At 40.4% G+C, this 18,324-nt stretch overlaps 1 protein-coding gene across 5 annotated transcripts in view; it reads right to left on the reverse strand.

Moving 5' to 3' along the window:
* LOC112161462 (signal-induced proliferation-associated 1-like protein 2) overlaps positions 1–18,324 on the reverse strand; it is a gene marked incomplete in the record, with an annotated part of 101,605 nt that overhangs the window by 77,934 nt on the left and 5,347 nt on the right. The window contains 1 exon segment of one of the 5 annotated variants that reach the window (XM_024296563.2): positions 2,520–3,419. 5 annotated transcript variants of the gene reach the window in all.

Here is an 18,324-nt window from a genome sequence, read left to right on the forward strand (position 1 = left end):
TTTTACTGTCTTTTGGGTGTGACTGCTGGTTTGCATGGATGAGCTACTAGACATGGATTTTTTTCTCCTTTTTTTAATAAAGTATCTTCTATTCATTGCGTTTGAGGGATTTGTCATTTGATAAAAAAGTGTCTAAAATATTGTTTTTTTTATTTAAGTTTTCATCAGAACACAGTGGATTAATAAATAGTCTCCATAAAATGGTCATAATTATTAGGAAACAGCTTACGCAATTTTTGCCGTAAAAATAAAAAATAAAAATGGTGTTTATATGTGTCTGAATTGCGTTAAAATCCTTAACACAGAATAGTCCCGCTCCCACACAATGTAGCCTTTTAGGGGTTAGGGAGTTAAGGTTGGAATAAAGAAATTAATAAAGGAATTAATAAAACATTTAGTTTGACAGTTAACGTAATATGACTTTTCTTGTCCTGCATACAAAATCTCTTTTAACTAATTACTGTCAAAAGAAATACTGGGTCATAGGCATATTTATCGAGTCGAAAATATAAATTCAGTGAAGTGCACATGCGTACCGAGGCCCTACGTGTACATACACACTGAGGCCAACTGAAAAATGATAATTGCAAACACATTCTTCAATCTTTGAGTTTTCCTGTGGTGGAGCCCTACATGGGTATACTTGTGTGTAGTTTGTTAAATTGATGTTACATGTTTTGATATATTTGCCTAAAACCTCCTGATGTATTTTGACATTAATTTAAAAGGGGAAATTTGGTTTTGAGAAAAAAGAAAAGTCAAATTCACAACAGAGATGTCAAACATAAAACCAAATGATGTACAGTGATCCCTGTATGAGTCATTTTCTAGGACATAGTTTCTACAGAGGGGCAGAACTTTGAGCAGGGAGCTTGTGGCCCACACAGCATAGATTTTACATCGCAAACAAGCCCATTTTCAAATGGCAGTCTTTTTTCTGCTCCTGATTCACAACGATTTGAACAAAGAAAGAACCAGAAATGTAAGTTTGAGCTTAATTTTCTTTATATTTACCTCCCATCGTCAGATAAATGCTACAGGAACACGCTAAAAACACAACTTTTATCAGAGCAGGTCTTTAAAACATCTATCATTGTAGAAAAATAAAATAAAGATGACTACTCCATGAATTTCCCTTATTGCAAGTTCTTTTTAGAACATCTCTACCAAGATAAACAAGGGACCACTGTTTTTTTCTATTTAAAGTGTGCACAACTTCATTTTGACAGTTATTTTACCACATAGAACCGACCTTTTCTTAGTTTAACTGAAACTGGGAGTCTCCCTCCCTGCCATCTGGCCATCTGCCCAGCGCCTTCCAGGCAGCACACCACTATTGTCTTTCAGGTGCTCCAGGCTGATCTTAGAACTAAAACAGGCAGACTACTGATTCCTCATGTTTACCCAAGAAAGTAGAGGAGACTCTGCAAACAAGTGAACATAATGCCACATTGAACTGAATAAAAATGAAAACCATGTTGCCTCGGTAAAGACAGGTCTACCAGATCCACTTCAGCTCCTGAATGTTCTTAACAGAAGGAGTCCATGTTTGTTTTTGGCGGCTCCAGCAGAGCCCCATGAACAGAGAGCACTGTGCTGTGGCCTTCCTCCAAAAGAGACCATCTGTCCGCCCAAACTAGGCCCGGCAACACCAACCCTCGCTGCTACTGTGGGACAGAAAGGACGAGCGGGTTGATGTGGCCCAGCAGGCCTTCACAATAAAGCAGCACCTACTTCCATCAGTACACATCCCTCTGTCTGCCAGATTCCATCTACCTCCAGACCGCTGACGGCCTGTCGGCGGACTGCTCTCTCTGGGAGAGGGGGAGAAAAATGGTGAGAAGAGCTTGCAAAAGTGAAGGTGTTAAGAGAGTTGTGAGGTGTTCAGATCGAAAGCCCAGAGAAGATCTTTGCTCTTTCTAGTTTATCGAGGTCAGTCAGAGTCCACGTCGCCACATTATCACCGAGAAACCGTACAGCTAAAGAGCAAAGTAGGTAAACTGTGGATGAGAATAAACACACTGACGCAAACACATTCACACACATCATCTCTGGAGCAGCGTTAATATATTGTGACCGGCAGAGCGACCTCAGCATGCGTCAGAGCTATGGACCATCTCTCCGCCTCCTTACTCACTCCAGCAAGCATTTACTTTTCAAACTTAGTTTTTCACACTCGACATGGTGTTACCGACAGAAATATGGCATTTGAGAGATAATATGGACTTCTGGGCAGCAGCTGCAAGCCCAGAGCTGACACAGAAAAAGGTTGAGTCACCTAGAGTTTTCAAAGAGTTGATAACTGCAGGGAGGATAGAAGTGAACCCAAAACAAAGATGAATCACCCGTTTATTCACATTGAACGGATTGCTTCTGCTGGACACAAACTCGAAATATCTTCATGTAATCCGCATCCCAGCTGGTACTAACAAAACATACTGATTAAAACAGGAGCTGTACATTTTTTTAATGATACTTTTGCATGTGTGCAAAATAAGGAATTATCAACTGCTGTTTACCTGATAAAGAGAGTTCTTGTCCATCAAATGTAGAAACTCTGAAGGCAAGGAATGCAAATTCCTGGGAACCACATTGTAAATATTATTCCATCACATCAAATCCATCAGACACTTGTGGAGCACAAGCCTCCTGAGAAGAAACTTGCTTTGAAAAGCCTGTGAAGTCCACAGCAGTGGTTACTCCAACGTGAGATCCTTCACAAAGTTTGTCAAGAAAGTGGAGATTTTCAAACAAAAAATAAAGTTGTAGTGACCGTCAGAGTCAGTTCAGTAAAATGCATACAGCTGCCCCCTAAATGCTCATGACCCTCCCCCTGAGAAAAAGCCACCAACAGCTGAATGAGTCTGCAGCATTAGCATATGTAAGGGAAAGTAGGTGGCTATGCTGGATGGCTGCAGGGTTTGGAGGGGGGGAATGCTGAGTGTTGATGCTGTTATTTGGGGGGAAGGGGTAGACCGTGACATTCAAAGCTTCTCTGGCTCTCGGGAAGGACAGGGGAAAAAAAAGTGTGTTGGGGGTGGTAGCTATTGTTCTCGGATAAAAAAAGAAAAAAAAAAGCTTGGGTCAAGCCAGTGACCTTCTAAGTTTTTTAAGATGGCTGACATTTGGAGCAAAGGGAGACGGAGGAGTCCACTTATCTCCTGTTTGTCCTGTGAACTGCAGGCTGGTACAAAGGTCTGCCTTCCCAACACAACCAGCAACAGCGGAAGACATGCTGAGATAAAGGGGAAAAGCCCCCAACCAGCCTTTCTTCAAAACTCCTCTTACCCTCATCCATATGCCACGGGCTGCATATTTAAGCACAACCCGAGGGAGCACACGAAGAGAAGGAGGAATGATGATTTACTTCAAACAGGTTAAAGGCAGAAAACATAAACAATAAAGGAGTGCGTCCTCTGATAAAAGCTGCACTTAAACAGGCCGGGAAGACCACATCTGACAGCTTTCCGCACGGAGTGTCAGGCTGTTTGATCAGTTGTTGTTTGTTGATGGGGGTTGCTGGCTGTGACAGTGACACTTTATGGCTGGAGTCTGTGAGAGAGCAGGAAAAATGTGGGCGCTAAAGCAACATCAGAACGTTTTTTTAAGCTAGCAGGCCTGATGAAAGTAATCCGAGCAGAGATCAACTACTTCTAGGGAAAGCTGCAAGCTGCGCATAGAGGAAAGCTACATAAAGAGCAGCTCTGTAGGGTAACTAATAACTTGATGATACATTTCCTGTCTTGGATAGGGTTGCATAATTGAGTTTCAGGCAGCTTAATTGGTAAAACATAAAAACAGTGTCATTCTAGCCACTTCCTGACGACTGCTTTGCTCTGTTTCAGGTTGGAGGCAGGAACGTGTTAATGACAGGAAATGACAGACTCTAATCAAGCTGAATGAATGGCACCGTGCGCCGATTTTTGTGCCGCAGCCGGCTTTGATCCAGCCTCTGCATGCAGGTTCTTGGCTTTGATTTGAGGGGAAGGAAAGGGTTTTATTTGAAGAGTGGGAAGCCCCAGGAGGTAACACTTAAGAGTTCTTGCTCTATTTAAACTCTCAGGAGTTCTTGTCACTGCATCCAAGCAAACAGAAAAACTATTCATCAGCCTACACATGTGTGCGGCAAAGCCCGAGCAGGAACACGCAGCTCCACAAACGGTACTCATTTGCAGGTCTGATGGGTAATTTACATACCTGGGGTGGTCATTACACCAATGAATCCCCATGAAGAAAATCCTGCAGATATAAGGAAAACCTAAACTAAAGCCTAAGCCTTCCCACTGAATACATTGTAAATACTAGTATTCAGGACATCATTACTTTAAATAGTTTTTTTTTTTTTTAAACTTGGTGGGACTTTTTAATATTTATTGTACTTTATTTGCATTACATTGGGTGACATAGCAGCTAAAGTGTACAATAAACATGAAACCTCAATCATGTGCAGGTTTACTTTAGTCTTTGTGACTTTTCACAGCATCTTCCATTTGTATAAGACAGTTATGAGGTTCACTAAAGTTCATGTCCCTTTTAATTTTTTGGACTGTGCTCCAACATTCAAACATCAATAAAGAAAATGTAGTTAAAAACTCGTATTTCTATTCAGAGATTCTGAATAAAACCCCAAAAGACACTATGATCAAATCATTACAGATTGTTAAGGTTTAAAATCTACCTGAGCCAATGAGCCTGGTTTACTGAACCTCATTCACAGAATGGCTCGGTTCATTAAAACTTAGTACTTTAGACACTTTGCTTTGTTTGATGGGTCTTCTGGCATTAACAAGGCACGGAATCCATCCACAGAATTGCCACTCACTGGATATTTCCTCTCTCTCTGACCATTCTCTGTAAACTTTAGAGATGGTTGAGGGTGAAAATCCCAGTGGATCAGCAGTGTCTGAAATACTATGTTCAAAGTCACTTAAATGAACTTTCTTCCTCATTCTGATGCTGGATTTGAACTGTAGCAGATCGTCATGACCATCACTACACATCTTAATGCATTGAGCTACTGACGTGAATTGGTTGATTGGAAATTGAATGAGCAGTTGGACAGGTTTGTCTATAAAGTGGCCGGTGAGTGTATATCTAAAATAAAGCAGGGACAAGAAATGTCTCTTTTGAGAATAAGAGAATACTGAAAAGGTACAAGTCCTTATTATTACCAGTTATGTCGGAAGACTTTCGAAAAGCTGCATTTTTTTGGACAATGCCACCACAAGGTGAGCAGCTGTTGCAACGGAGGTTTGAATCACGGTGAAATAATGACTCAGTTAAAGGATAAGTCCAAGGACCTATCTGATGAAAGCAGAGAGACAGCCACAACTCTCAGCTCTTCTGGGATTCCACAGTGACATGTGATAGACAGCTAGTTATGTTTTGATCCAATTAGAGAAGTGAAGAAAACCTGTCAAAACAGGAAAACTTAACCCAGCACTTAAAAAAAAAGAAAGAAATCACATGACACTTAGTCTAGCCTTATGTAAAAACAAGAAACTTCTATTGCACAATTTCAGAACCCTGAGGGTGACTCCTGTCACTCGTGAGCTATCATGAAAAGACTATTAAACTCAGCAGGGTGGTGTGGAAGCCATTGAAGCATGCTGCATAATTACAGTAAAACAGCAGAATGTGGCACACAAACCAGGGCTGTGCATGATTGCTTCCACCAGGGAGCTTTTAATAATATACAGATAATTCAGGACACCCATGTCCATGCAGATTGAGCTCATTTTCATGAGGATGGAACGATAGCCAAGCATGCTTGTCGCTTATTTTTAGACCAACAAAGAATGAGTTGGTCAGACAAGTTTCCTTAGATATATAGAAGGTTACAGTGAGCATTGAAGGAAATGGGGGGGTTTGTTCTAAACAGAAAAACCAGCTTTAGCAGCTGGAAGACGACAGGCAAACCCAGCATCTCTGAATGTCAGCTCTTCTGCTCCCTCTGTCTCTGCTAAATCTGTTGTCTAAATTCACTAAAGAGCAGCTTCATCCATCCATGCCACTCCATCTCTACAACAGAGGATGAGAGCGTCTGGGGGGGGGGTTAGCGGGCACATGAGATGAGGGGCATGGAGTAAACAGAGGCTCCTGTCTCTTGTTGCTAAGCAACTTTGTGTGCATAAGATAGCTCTGAGTGACAGCATGCCTTCCTTTTCAACAAACGGATAGTTCAGGGAGGATAAGGGAACATCGTGAGATTGGAAAATGTGTCTTAGATGATCAGAAGTTGCTTGGCCGGTCTAACAGACATCATTTCTGTTGTTCGAACAGAATAAACTAACTGAAACCGCCACTAAAATCTACAAATGAACGCACGCCGCACCAGGAAATGCAAACAGATTACACACCTCAACTGTAAAGAAGCAAAAAATTGGCAGTTGTTCTAAATAAAGCAGATAAGGACCTTTTTAATTCACGTTTGGCAACAGACAGAGTGTTGTCTGCCAGTTAAAGGGGTGCCTAACCACTGATGTTTGCAGTGGGAGCAGGCAAGGAAAGACGAGACAGAAAAGCGTAATAGCAGAACAGGCTAAGCTGTCGCCGCTTTTAGATCAGAGGATGTCAGATGTATGCTCCACAGTCGGCTAAAGAAGAAAAAGTAATATCGTCAAGCAAGCAGCTTTACAAGAGTTAAACCCCTGTATGAAAGCTGTCATGCTATAAGTACTTCAAAAACACCTACAAGATTAAAATCTGTAAGATGATCTAAAAACATATATTCTTATCCTCACAGTGGAGTCAGTGGACATCTGGAAAGCATGTTCTACCAGAGCAACTTCCTTCTGTAATTAATAAAGGTTTTCCAAAGGGAACTGTCTGATTAAGTGAAAACTGGACTTATTCTCCACAGGCGGATCTTACGGAGCTTTGGGAGGAAAGGCTCTGACAGAATTCCTGAGAATCAGGCGGCCTTGGTTTGCAGTGCAGCTGGCACCTCTTTTATGGAGTCACTTTCAAAGACCTTCTCCCCAACAAGTGGCATCAAAAACATCTGTTCCCAGGGCAGCCAGCCACATGGGAATGTGCCCCATGGTGGCAAGTCTGCCCTGTTGATGGGCACCACAACTGACATGCAAAAGTACATGTAAATTTTCAGATGACCTTTATGTGACAGTTAAAGGGACAATGGTAAACCCACAAGAGAAAGGCTTAAATCCAATGCCTTCAGCTATGTTCACAATAGACATGTGATGCAAGAACACAACACAAGCGATTCTTGAAATAACGTTTAACCCACAGAGTTCACACTGGACTGTTGCTACCCGATACTAGCAGATGTAAAAGTTGGAAGAGGTTTGGTCAAAAACAATGTCGAGGTGGTGTAAATCTGGAGAATCTTGCTCCAGACTTTTTCTTTCGCAGCTCTATTCCGATAAAGGAAAGACCTTGTGTCATAGAATTCTGTTCAGCCACAAACCGCAATTATTAGTTTCTCCTCTGTGATCAGTTGTCACTTCTGTGAATTAAAATGAAAACACTATTTATGCATCATTGCCAAATCTAAGTCAGTAATTGGTCAAAGTTCAACTGATATAAATTCCAACGTGTGTTCAATGGACACACGTCTTGTATGTAGAGCCCATAAACCAGGGGTGAGCAAACTTTTTGACTTGTGGCCCACAAATGGTTCTAAAATTTGACAGAAAGGCCAGACCAGAAGCAGATGTGCAAAATGTTTTGATATTCCACCTCCTAAGAGAAATAAATAACATGAAATAAAGACAAAAAAAATACATTTTGATTGATAATAGATATGTACACAATTTAAAACATTTTGGAGATTTTATTTCAAAAATGTGGATTTTGCTCTTATTCTAGACCCAATTTAACCAATGGGTTGATGTACTTCAGGGAAAAGCGCAAGCTTTAAGAAATGCTGCGTTCATGTGATGTTGGAGAAATAACTGTCTGACTTGGAACACATACATGAACATCAGAAAAAACATCAAGGCTTCCTCCGCCACATCTGGTGGGCCAGATTAAATAGTTTAACGGGCAGTTTTCCCTCCCCTGCCATAAACAGTTATAGAAACTTCTATAGTGACACGTGAACATCAGAGTTCTAAATGTGGAAGCCCGAAATGCGTATATATACGCGTTTGCATCGACTTTCATTGGCAGCGATTGCTTGAACGTGTGTTGCCGAGGACAGTATGAAAGTAGCTTTAGTCGCATGTTCTCACACGGGGGGATTGACCACACAAACTACACTCTAATACTAATTTACAACAGTCAGGCTAAACGAATAGGGTGCACATTTATCACATAAACAGCTCTTGCGGGCCCCTCACGCAGGGTTTGGGGAGGTTGAAAAACTGAAAAATCTATACCACACACTTGCATTATACCTACTTCATCCTTACCCATACGGTGCAGACTAAAACTTAAGACACACCTTCTCATTCAATGGGTTTCTTTATTTTCATGACTATTTACATTGTAGATTCTCACTTAAGCCTGCAAGGACTATTTGACCAAGAAGGAGAGTGATGGAGTCCTGCGACAGATGACCTGGCCTCCACAGTCAGCTGGACCTGAACCCCATTGAGATGTTTTAGGGTGAGCTGGACTGCAGAGTGAAGGCAAAGCGGCCAAAAAGTGCTAAACACCACTGGGAACTCCTTCAAGATTGTTGGAAGACCATTTCAGGTGACTACTTCTTGAAGCTCATCAATAAAATGGCAAGAGTGTGCAAAGCAGTAATCAGAGCAAAGGGTGGCTATATTGAAGACACTAGAATATCAAACATGACTTCAGTTATTTTACCTTTTTTTGGTTAAGTACATAACTCCACGTGGGTTCATTTATTGTCTTGATGCCTTAGTGAAAATCAACACTATAAATAGTCAAGTATAAATAAAAGACTTATTGAATGAGAAGGTGTATCCAAACATTTGGCCTCTACTGCATGTGTTGTTTAGCTTCCACTACAACCTGTCGCCTGCAGCATGCCCGTGGACAAAAAAAAATAGTGCATGAACTTTTTACTAGATGGGTTCATAGAGTGGTCTAGAACCCTAAACCTTTGTGCCTGTATGCCACATGGAGGTTTTCCCATTCCCCCCGCAGACAGCATGCATCTCCTCGTAAGGACAGCTGTGACTAAGACATAAACAGGAAGCGACCATGGGTAATAAGTTTTAGGTGGAGCACGAGAAAACGTGTTCTTTCAAGGCCACTTTATGGAACGTACAGTGGTACTCGCAAACCAAGGCAACAGAGCCTTCAATCTCTTTCAAAACCAACCTGTCGGAGCCTTCCAATGTGAGATGAAGAAGCAGGAGAACCGCTATATTATGACAGCTGTGCCTCGGGTGAGCGATATGCTCTCAGATGGAGCTCAGAGGGCATAAATAAGGGGAGTGAGCTGCAGCTTCGGCCAAAACCCTGTAAGTTTGGTCAGAGAAGGGGAGGTGTGTGATAATGGCACAAGTTATTTCCATTCCTTCACTCCGTTTATGGAAACATTATGGGAATACGATTCAGTTCTCACGGAGGAGGAAAAGAATTGGAGCGAGGGAGTGAAAAGGGAGAGGTAGAAAGGACTGAGAGAAAACAGAAGGGAAGAGGGAGAAAAGAAATGCAGCTTTCGGTTGTTTTTTCTCTGGAAAAAGGTCTGGCTCTGTGTGTGTCTTTTATGGCGTGGTTCTCCCCCCTGGCAGAGACCACAAAAGCCTTCATTTATCTACCCTGAGTATCTGGCCTTATTGGAAAAAATACTCTGAAAAGCAGGGAGCCATCACATGTGCCAGGGTGACATGGCTTTTCCCTTGTTAACACTCCAGAGTGAGGGATTACTCCTGCTGAAAAAAGAGGCAAGAAAGAGGAGTAGTACATCTGTTGTCTGTATTTGCATTTCTTTACTTGAGATCACAATGCAGCACTTGACTCGATGGAAAGAGAACATTCTCAGTGAGGCATGAGAAACCCACCCCATCAATGACTCCCTTTTTTTCCTTTTACCCCCTTTAGTGTTTTTAACACCACAAAACACAATCTGTCAGATACGAGGAAGACGTTTGTGCCTCATCAGTTTCCATTTACGCGGCCGAGAGCAATTTTAGGACATCGCAATGTGTGCTATTCAGAAATCTGCAGCTCTAATTGCAGAGAGAGGAATTTCCAACATCTCCAGCATTGAGGTGCAACAGCTGCAGCTGGCATGACATGTGGTGGGTGTGTTAAAGGAGGCGTGGCAGCTAAAAGGGTGTCAAAGTCTAACCTCCCGCTGAGAGCAACCCACCCACCCACACCTTTGCAAAAGCACGCACAAATGCCCCCGGTGTTGAAATCATTCGTCGGCACTTTTAATTTACTCGCAGCTTCAACATGTTAATGGCATCCCAAAGCATTGGGCGGGTTATGAGCTCTGATGTTAGTTCATTTCTCTACAGATGAACATTTTTTATCCTGATTTAGAAGCAGATTCATAAAAAAACTCTTGAATATGTTCAGAAAAATCAGAAGGTAATAATCACTATGTGTAAAAAAAAAGTGTTTTTTGGTGTTTTAAATATGTAGAAAGTTTCTGGTGATCGATGACATATATAAAGAAAAATAAGATATAAATAGTATTTTTATATATATTGCTCACCATTTTTTGTTGCACCACTAATATTAGGTTGGAGGTGTGAGTGGCTGTAAACTAGCAGAAGAAAGCGTCAGATGGATGATGGGAAATGAGGAAGGCTTACTCCGAACCAAAAGTTCCACCTTAAACTCAGAGGTGAATTTCTAATGAACTCCTGTCGCTCTGCAGAAATTAAGTCCTAGAAAATGACAAAGATTTTTGAGTTTGAATAAAAAAATTAAATTAAAATTTAATTAATTAAAAAACATCTGGGAATGCTTTTAAAATAGATCGAAATATGATCAGAGTGTGCCTTTTAAGCTGGTAAATTTCACATAAGCCATGGTGAGGTGTTATTGAAACAAAAAAGAAGGTACATGCTTTTGCTTTCTATATTTTTGCCTTATTTCACCATCACCATCCTCCCAAAATGCTAAATAGAGAAAAAAGGTCTATAACTTCATGCCTGTCTGGGTGCACTGATCCGATCCGACATGAGTGCTTTTTGACCTTTAAAACCAACTGAAGCAATGATCTGTGGAGGTCTTCCTGTTCAGGGTACCGTCACCCCAACACTAAGAAGGCTTGGTTTTAACTCATAACACAACCCCTTTTCTCCATCATTAAATATAGATGACAGTCATTAAAAAAGCATCTGTGCGATTCAGAATGACAGGAAAAGATTTGGATTATTTACTTTGACCTTGGAGAAGAAAAGATCAAACATGAGAAACGAGCAAAGGATGGTGTCAGCCTTTGAAACACCAGAGCATCAAAAACAGGTTTCTTATATTAGTCAGTTGCATTTTTGCATGAAGAATCCCCTCAAAAATACCAGAATTTTAAACAACACTCTGGGTGTTGGCAGCAGAATAACCTGAACTAATTAAGTGAAGATTAGAAGGTTTGCATTTTTCTGGGTTGACTTGTTAATCCAGCAAGATAAGAAGAGACGAGCTTTTAAAATGCTGTTTATTTAATGAAGACAATGCCACAACAGTGGAGTCTTTAAAATCAAAATAAACCCTTTCAACTTTTATGCTTTCATGTACACTTCTACAAGTTAATTAAAAAATAAGTCATAAACCAAACTTTAATCCAATATACAGTACTGCTGCAGAATCTAATTTTTATAATTAGCATCTGTTTATATTGGGATTTCAACCTAAAACTTCCCAAGATTTTATTATTCACTGGTGACTCCATCAGAATTAACAATATAAGCTAAAAGGTTCGAAACCCACAGTTTCAGATAGACCAGTTGCACCAACATGGAGGCAATTTGACAAAACCCTTAAAACAAAGATTTTTTTGGTGGCATGAGGTGCAGATCTTTTTAAGAAAATCTGAAGAATTAATTATGTATCCAGGCAGTGTTACAGTTTTAATCATTGACTGTATTTAATAGCTGGACTGAGTGACTCCTCCCCCGGGTTTTCCAAACAGGAAGTGGCTCCAAGAAGCTAAAATCCCATAGACTTCTAAATAGCTATTACCCAGTCATTCTTATTGTCAGAATAAAGATTTATGCCCTTCTACTTTTCTTTTTAACATGTTCTTAATCCTCTTTTTTTCATAATATATATTTCTCTGTTGTGCAAGTTATTCAATTCATAAACTAACCAATCAGATCTCTCAATAAAAATAGATGGAGCCTGCTGGCCCCCATATTCAATGATCAAAACACTTGACAATTTTTTTCTAGCCCACTTTCTAGAGGTAGGGGCGTGGCCTTCCAACAAGCTCACTCCCAATGCTCACAGACAATGTCTGGCTCCAAAATGGTGGAGCCAGTAATACATTTTATTTATAAATGTTCTCTATCACCAGAAAATGCCACAAGAACATGTTAAAAACATCAAAAACAAAATGTTCTTTCCTAATAGGTCTTTAATGACATTAATAGCTAATTGTCTCTTATGAATCTCTTGTGGATATTGATTTTTAAAATAGCAGTTTGTGTCTGTAATATATATTTTTCTGTTCCATCAACTTTATTGAAGCAAATTATTTCAGCAAATAAGGAAATAGAAGGAAATAGGGAAATAGAATAGGGAAATAGAAGCAGCGGGTCGACCTGAGAGTCCAAGATCAGACAAAATCATCTGAATGACAGAAAACAATGAAAAAACTTTTTTTTTAAAATTAACCTCACTAACAGATTTGATCTGATGATGGAGAGAATGAAGCAGAGGAGAGCTTCCACTTAAGATTGAAATGTGTGTCATCCTAAACCTTATTCCATGGCCCTCTCCTTGTCTGACCTGTCTCTAACTCCACCCTGTATAAAGAGGTGGGAAATCCTAAATGTCAGGGAAAGAACAGCCACCCAATCAGCAAGCATAAGCACAAAATAGGCCTGCACTTTAGAAAAGATTAGTGGAAATGGCAAAAAAAGAAATACTCCTCGCATCGCAGGAAACCTTAAAGCCAGTTACTTAAGTGTCAAAATTAGGGAGCAAAAGAGAAGCTTTAACGTCATAAAGGAAGCGATCGTTTCTGCAAGAATTTAAACTGTAATGAGCAGAAATAAAAGCAGTGACCTTTTAAAGTTTTTTGAAGAAGGAGAAGGAACAGCAGAATACTGGTATGTAAAAATGAAACGGGCTGCAGTGCGATCATCTCCACGGCGACCTCTGGCATCCCTGCGTTCATCCTGAACGCTGAATGGGTCAGACGAAGGAAGTGTTGCTGCAGTTGCTCTGGTGGTTAATTCCGCAGCACCTGGCTGTGTTCAGACTGAGGCCCATTCAGCTGGGCTCTGAACTGTACGTGGCCCCGCAGCCTGTTTACATTTCAAAGAGCTTCCAAAGGGTTCCTATAAACACGGCCCGGGGGAAGGCAAGCGCTGAATGAACACAGCAACATCGCTGCTAGGCTTTGGAACAATCACTCCAAAATCTCTGGTTGGGATTTTGTCTGGGACTCAGCATTATTGTGTTACGTAATGTCCTTTTCTTCAGCTCCTTCCTTTTAGAAGGCAGTAAAGTTTCGTCCGGGCTGGCATTCAGCACTGCCCCTCCAGCTCTGGACCCTACATCATCTCACCCCCCCGTGGCTAACCTCCACTTTCAATGCACTTTGTGGAAGAGGAGGCCAGCGGTTGATCTCCTTCTGGTTGACAGACAGAATGATTTCAGAAGCAGGGGAAAAACTCAAATAAAAATCAGGCCACTGTCACTACAGATCATTATCCTCCTTCAATAGCAAATTGCATAAATGGAAAGTGAGTCAAAGCGATGTAAAGTACGGAGGGGGGAAAGTGAAATGGAATATGCTTCTCTTGCTTTGAATTAGTTCAGCTCGAGTGCGCCGGCGCTCCTTAAACACATCGTACCGCCGCCCCGGCCCCGCGTACGGGCCCGAGCCGGCTGCCGTTGTCTTTAGTCGTCCTTTCCACTTTGTGTAAAAGGCTTTCACGCACACACAGACTGCACTTTCTCAAGCCTGTCTAAAATATTCAGACTTCTGCGTCTTTGCTGCAAGAAAAGCCCACAGGCAACTCTTGTGAAGAGGCATTTTTGTGCCTCCGTTAGTGACTAAGAAGCGACACGGGAATGGCCAAGATTAATCATGTTTACAGTCAGAGATCCTTTTTCAACCCAACAACAACAGTCAAAATATTTATATCTCAAGAACATGAGAGCGATTCGGTTCTTGTTCTGACCTAATGAGCCTCTACAAATTGAAATAACTCTACCTATTTGTAGCATTGTACAGTTTTATGAGCCAGTTCATCAGATTTTACCACCCTGCAACAAAAATGGATATTTAATCCTTTTACTTTATCAGTGCTGTTCCACTGCCTGTTTTAAAGGCCATGAATGCACTCCTTGAACTGGAGTATTTCCTCCCATTGGAAAAGCTTGGAGGAAGGGATGGCATTACTGTGCATCCTGTGGGGGTCCAGATTTCTGACAAGCATGACAGACTTTTTTCTTTAAAAATACTTTGAACACCATAAGACTGCGTAGTGAAAGTAGAAAGGGAAAATAAAATTCTAAATCCTGTTTTTCAATCCTTAGGTTGTGCTTATTTGGTTAACACTCTTCCTCTGAATCTCTGTAGTGATTTTTTTCTCTTCTCCCAAGCTGTTGTTTTTGTTTTTTAGAGAAGTGTAAATTTTGAGGAAACTGGATGAATGAAGAGTCTCAAAGGTTGGTTGGACATTTTTTTTAACGCCTTCTGTTGCTTTGGTCTGTTTTCACACTGCACTTTCGAGAACGTTCCCAACAGCATGGAAGCTCCATGCAGTCAGAACAGCTGCTCTTTGGTCAAACAAGTAGTGACCAGTAAAAACAACAATTAGCCCTAATAGTGCTCCAGTATAACATTGACTAGAACATCAATCTTTGCACTACAACATACTGTATTTACTAACAGGTAGAGTGTGGCATAATGACAACGGCATCACCCGTAGGGCATAAGTGCATGCAACTTCAATTAGCATCACGAATACCCGACGTCACGCACAACAATGGTACGTTTCATTTTCATGCGGTGGCTGCACGAGCCTCAAGTGAACTGCGAGATGTAGCCTCCCTCTACTTTATGACTTTGTCGGACCAAAAACTATCAAAGTGCTACAAAAATAGATTTAAAAATTAAGTTAGGTCCACCAGTTACAGCTGAAAGGATACAAAAATTAAGATAGTTTTTTTTGATGGAGTGTCTGACTGTTTAACTACAGCTGAAAATTGTTTGTTTTTTTTCAAAACACGGTCAAGAGTATCTATTCTTTTGGACTAATTTTGTTTTCTCCCTTAATCCATACTCTGACCCCATTCTGCATTTGAGTCCATTGTTTTCTGTACTCACTAGGATGAGTTCAATCCCAACACATTTGTTATGATCATTGCTTGTAATTTTACATCTTAAAGGCAATAAATTTAGATTAGATAAGAAATTGTTTATTTCAAGCAATCAAGAAGAAAAAAGGAAATTCATGTGAAATACAATTAATCATCTGAAGTATACATCCATAAATTCATGTCAAACACAGGATAACTTAATATTAAGAGATTGCCTAAAAGGGAGTGGGAGGAAGCAAACTTATACAATCCCACCCCGGCTTGACCATACCATTTCCTTTATGTATAATATCACCAAGTAATACAAAGAATAAAGTTTGAACAAGACAACTGGTATTTGGTCAATTGAAGGACCGACGTGTGGAGTTGTGGATTGTGTTGGTCTTGAAATCAAGTTGTATTTCATCAACTCAGCAATAAAGAGAAAATGTAAAGCCGGATAAATCTATCAAATATGACATGATAAGAACTGGACCCTTGAGGGACAGGAAAGAGCTGCAACTTTCTGTGACCCAAACTGACAAACTCCTTCCTATCAGGGAATAGTCCAACGTGGAGGCAGGCAGTCCAACATCCATGTGTGAACAGCTCAGTGGAGCGATCTGCAGCATCTAGGGTCTCAGAAAGTCATATGTAAACCTGAGCAGAGCTGTTTCAGTGCAAAAACCAGACTGAAATTCTTCAGACAGATTTTGCTGATGCAGCTGATCCTGAATGGAAACAGCTTTTGCTAGAACTTTAGAAAGAAACGGCTGGCTGGAAATCAATCTGTAATATGTGAGGACTTCATGGTCACATGGGTTTTTGAGGAGTGACTTCATTTCACTAAAGCAGATCCAATACCTAAAATAAAAGACTAAACCTTTATATAATGGTAAGCAGACTTACATCAGAGAGGTCACATTTAATACAGCTGGTTGTAGACTGACCTGAAATATGGTAACTTTCTCCACAAATTGGTTAAAAAAATGTTTGAAATACATACAAAATAATAAATAGATTAGAATAAAATGCAAAAAACGTGAATTTAAGAATATTGTAAAGATCTTGTGATCATTTTCTTCTAAAGTCAGTATGTAAATCATGTCTGTTGGAAAAGCTGTTGTTATTTTGGGTGAAAGGACTGAGTGTTTTCTAGTTATTTCAATTTTATTGAGGTGTTGCTGTGTCTTCATTTACTATCTTCTTGTCATCAATTGACTGGAAGTGCAGTCAGCTTAACATAGAAGATGGAAAAACTGGGAAAAAATGTCAGGATTTGTTTTTAAATTATCCAAAGCAACAGAGATATTCATGTTTTGTTTCCTGGTGAAGTAAACCAGGAAGTTGACAAAAACAACTTTTGAGTATGAAATTGTTTTGAATGATAAATACTATTTATTTCTTTAAATGGCTTATCAGTACTCTCAATGAACATTTAGGTAATAAAACATTTCTGTAAAATCAATTTAAATAATATATCAAACTTGAGAAAGAGTCAAATAGAGACTCCCGAGAAAAAACATATCACAATAATTTGATTTATGGATCAGTGAAGCACAGACGACCCAGTAAAAAAACACCCTCCTGCCGAAGTGCTACTATAACACATGCACACACCATGACAGACTACACGCTAACTTTTCTCATGTCAGTGAGCTGATAACAAGAAAGGAAGCAACAAATTGGCAGACACTTTCCCACCATTGATAAAGGCTTGTTTGGGACAAAGTTCCTTCCCAGGAAAAAAAGACCTATGAGGAATTCTGTGCATTCCACTATGAGAAGAAGAAATTAAAACCTCTGACAATAACTACTCTTTTGAAGCAATCCTGATACATTTATTTACATTTTTACTGAGATAAACCCACTCATTCATCTCATAAAACAGTCAGCCAAGGAAAAACTCTTGACACTGAATCCACTTGGCTTGACTTCGACAGAAAATTCTGCCCGACAACAACAACCCTGCTATGTGCTAGTGAGGTGAAGTGAAGGATACTGACCCTAAAGTCAGCGGTTCACTCACATACAGACATGCAGACAGATTAAAGACGAGCATCTGTCACGGCTTTGCTTCATTTCAATTGCTTATTACTATCATCCTCCATCAAAATCAAGTCAGTGTTTTATGCTTTATAATCTGTCCTCTGACACATTCATGCTTCTACAATAACAATAGTCATAAATGCACATTCTTGTTAAATGCAATACTAGTCTGCACTATTTGAAGGTTCAAATATCTGGCATTTTTATGGCTTCTTCAAGGAAACACGACTGCAAACATGAAATAAACCCCATAAAAATGAGAATCCACCAGTCTGCTCTCATCAAAAGAGATTACCATTTAAAGTGTGACTGATGGGCTGCACTGCACTCACAGCACTCTGGGTCGTCTCTGCGTTTAAACAGAGCCTTTCCTTTTCACAGCTGCAGGAAGGGGGTAAGGACGGCAAATCCAATCCCTTCTTATCTCTCATTGGAGGCTGGCCACCACCGCAGACGTTTGCGGTGACCCTGTTGAGGGGAACGCCATGTTAACTTTAGGGGTCAGTGCCGGTCCATTGGGTCGATTATCGACCAGCACCTATTGTTTTCTTTGTAACAAGCAGGTAGACGAAACATGTGATGGTGGTGGTATTGGTGGTGGTGAGGGTGAGGGGCGTCCAGATTCTTAAGACAACTGTTTTTCTCCAATATTGACACTAATGAGTTCCTGAGGGAACAGTGAGCGTAGACATAATTCATCAAGAAGGGACAGTTTGTTATATTCTATACTAATGTAATGCATATATGCATAGATATCATGTATTGGGGGGGATTCTCTCAGACTTTTGGTGTAGGGATGAAGCGAGTCACATTTCTCTGGTTTACACCTTTTAGAAGTGGTATTTGTACAGTTCAACATTGGAAACGAACACCGCCTTATATGTGGATTAATTCTGCTGCAGA

Source organism: Oryzias melastigma, linkage group LG15 (genome assembly GCF_002922805.2).
Source record: "Oryzias melastigma strain HK-1 linkage group LG15, ASM292280v2, whole genome shotgun sequence".
Classification (NCBI taxonomy): Eukaryota; Metazoa; Chordata; class Actinopteri; order Beloniformes; family Adrianichthyidae; genus Oryzias; species Oryzias melastigma.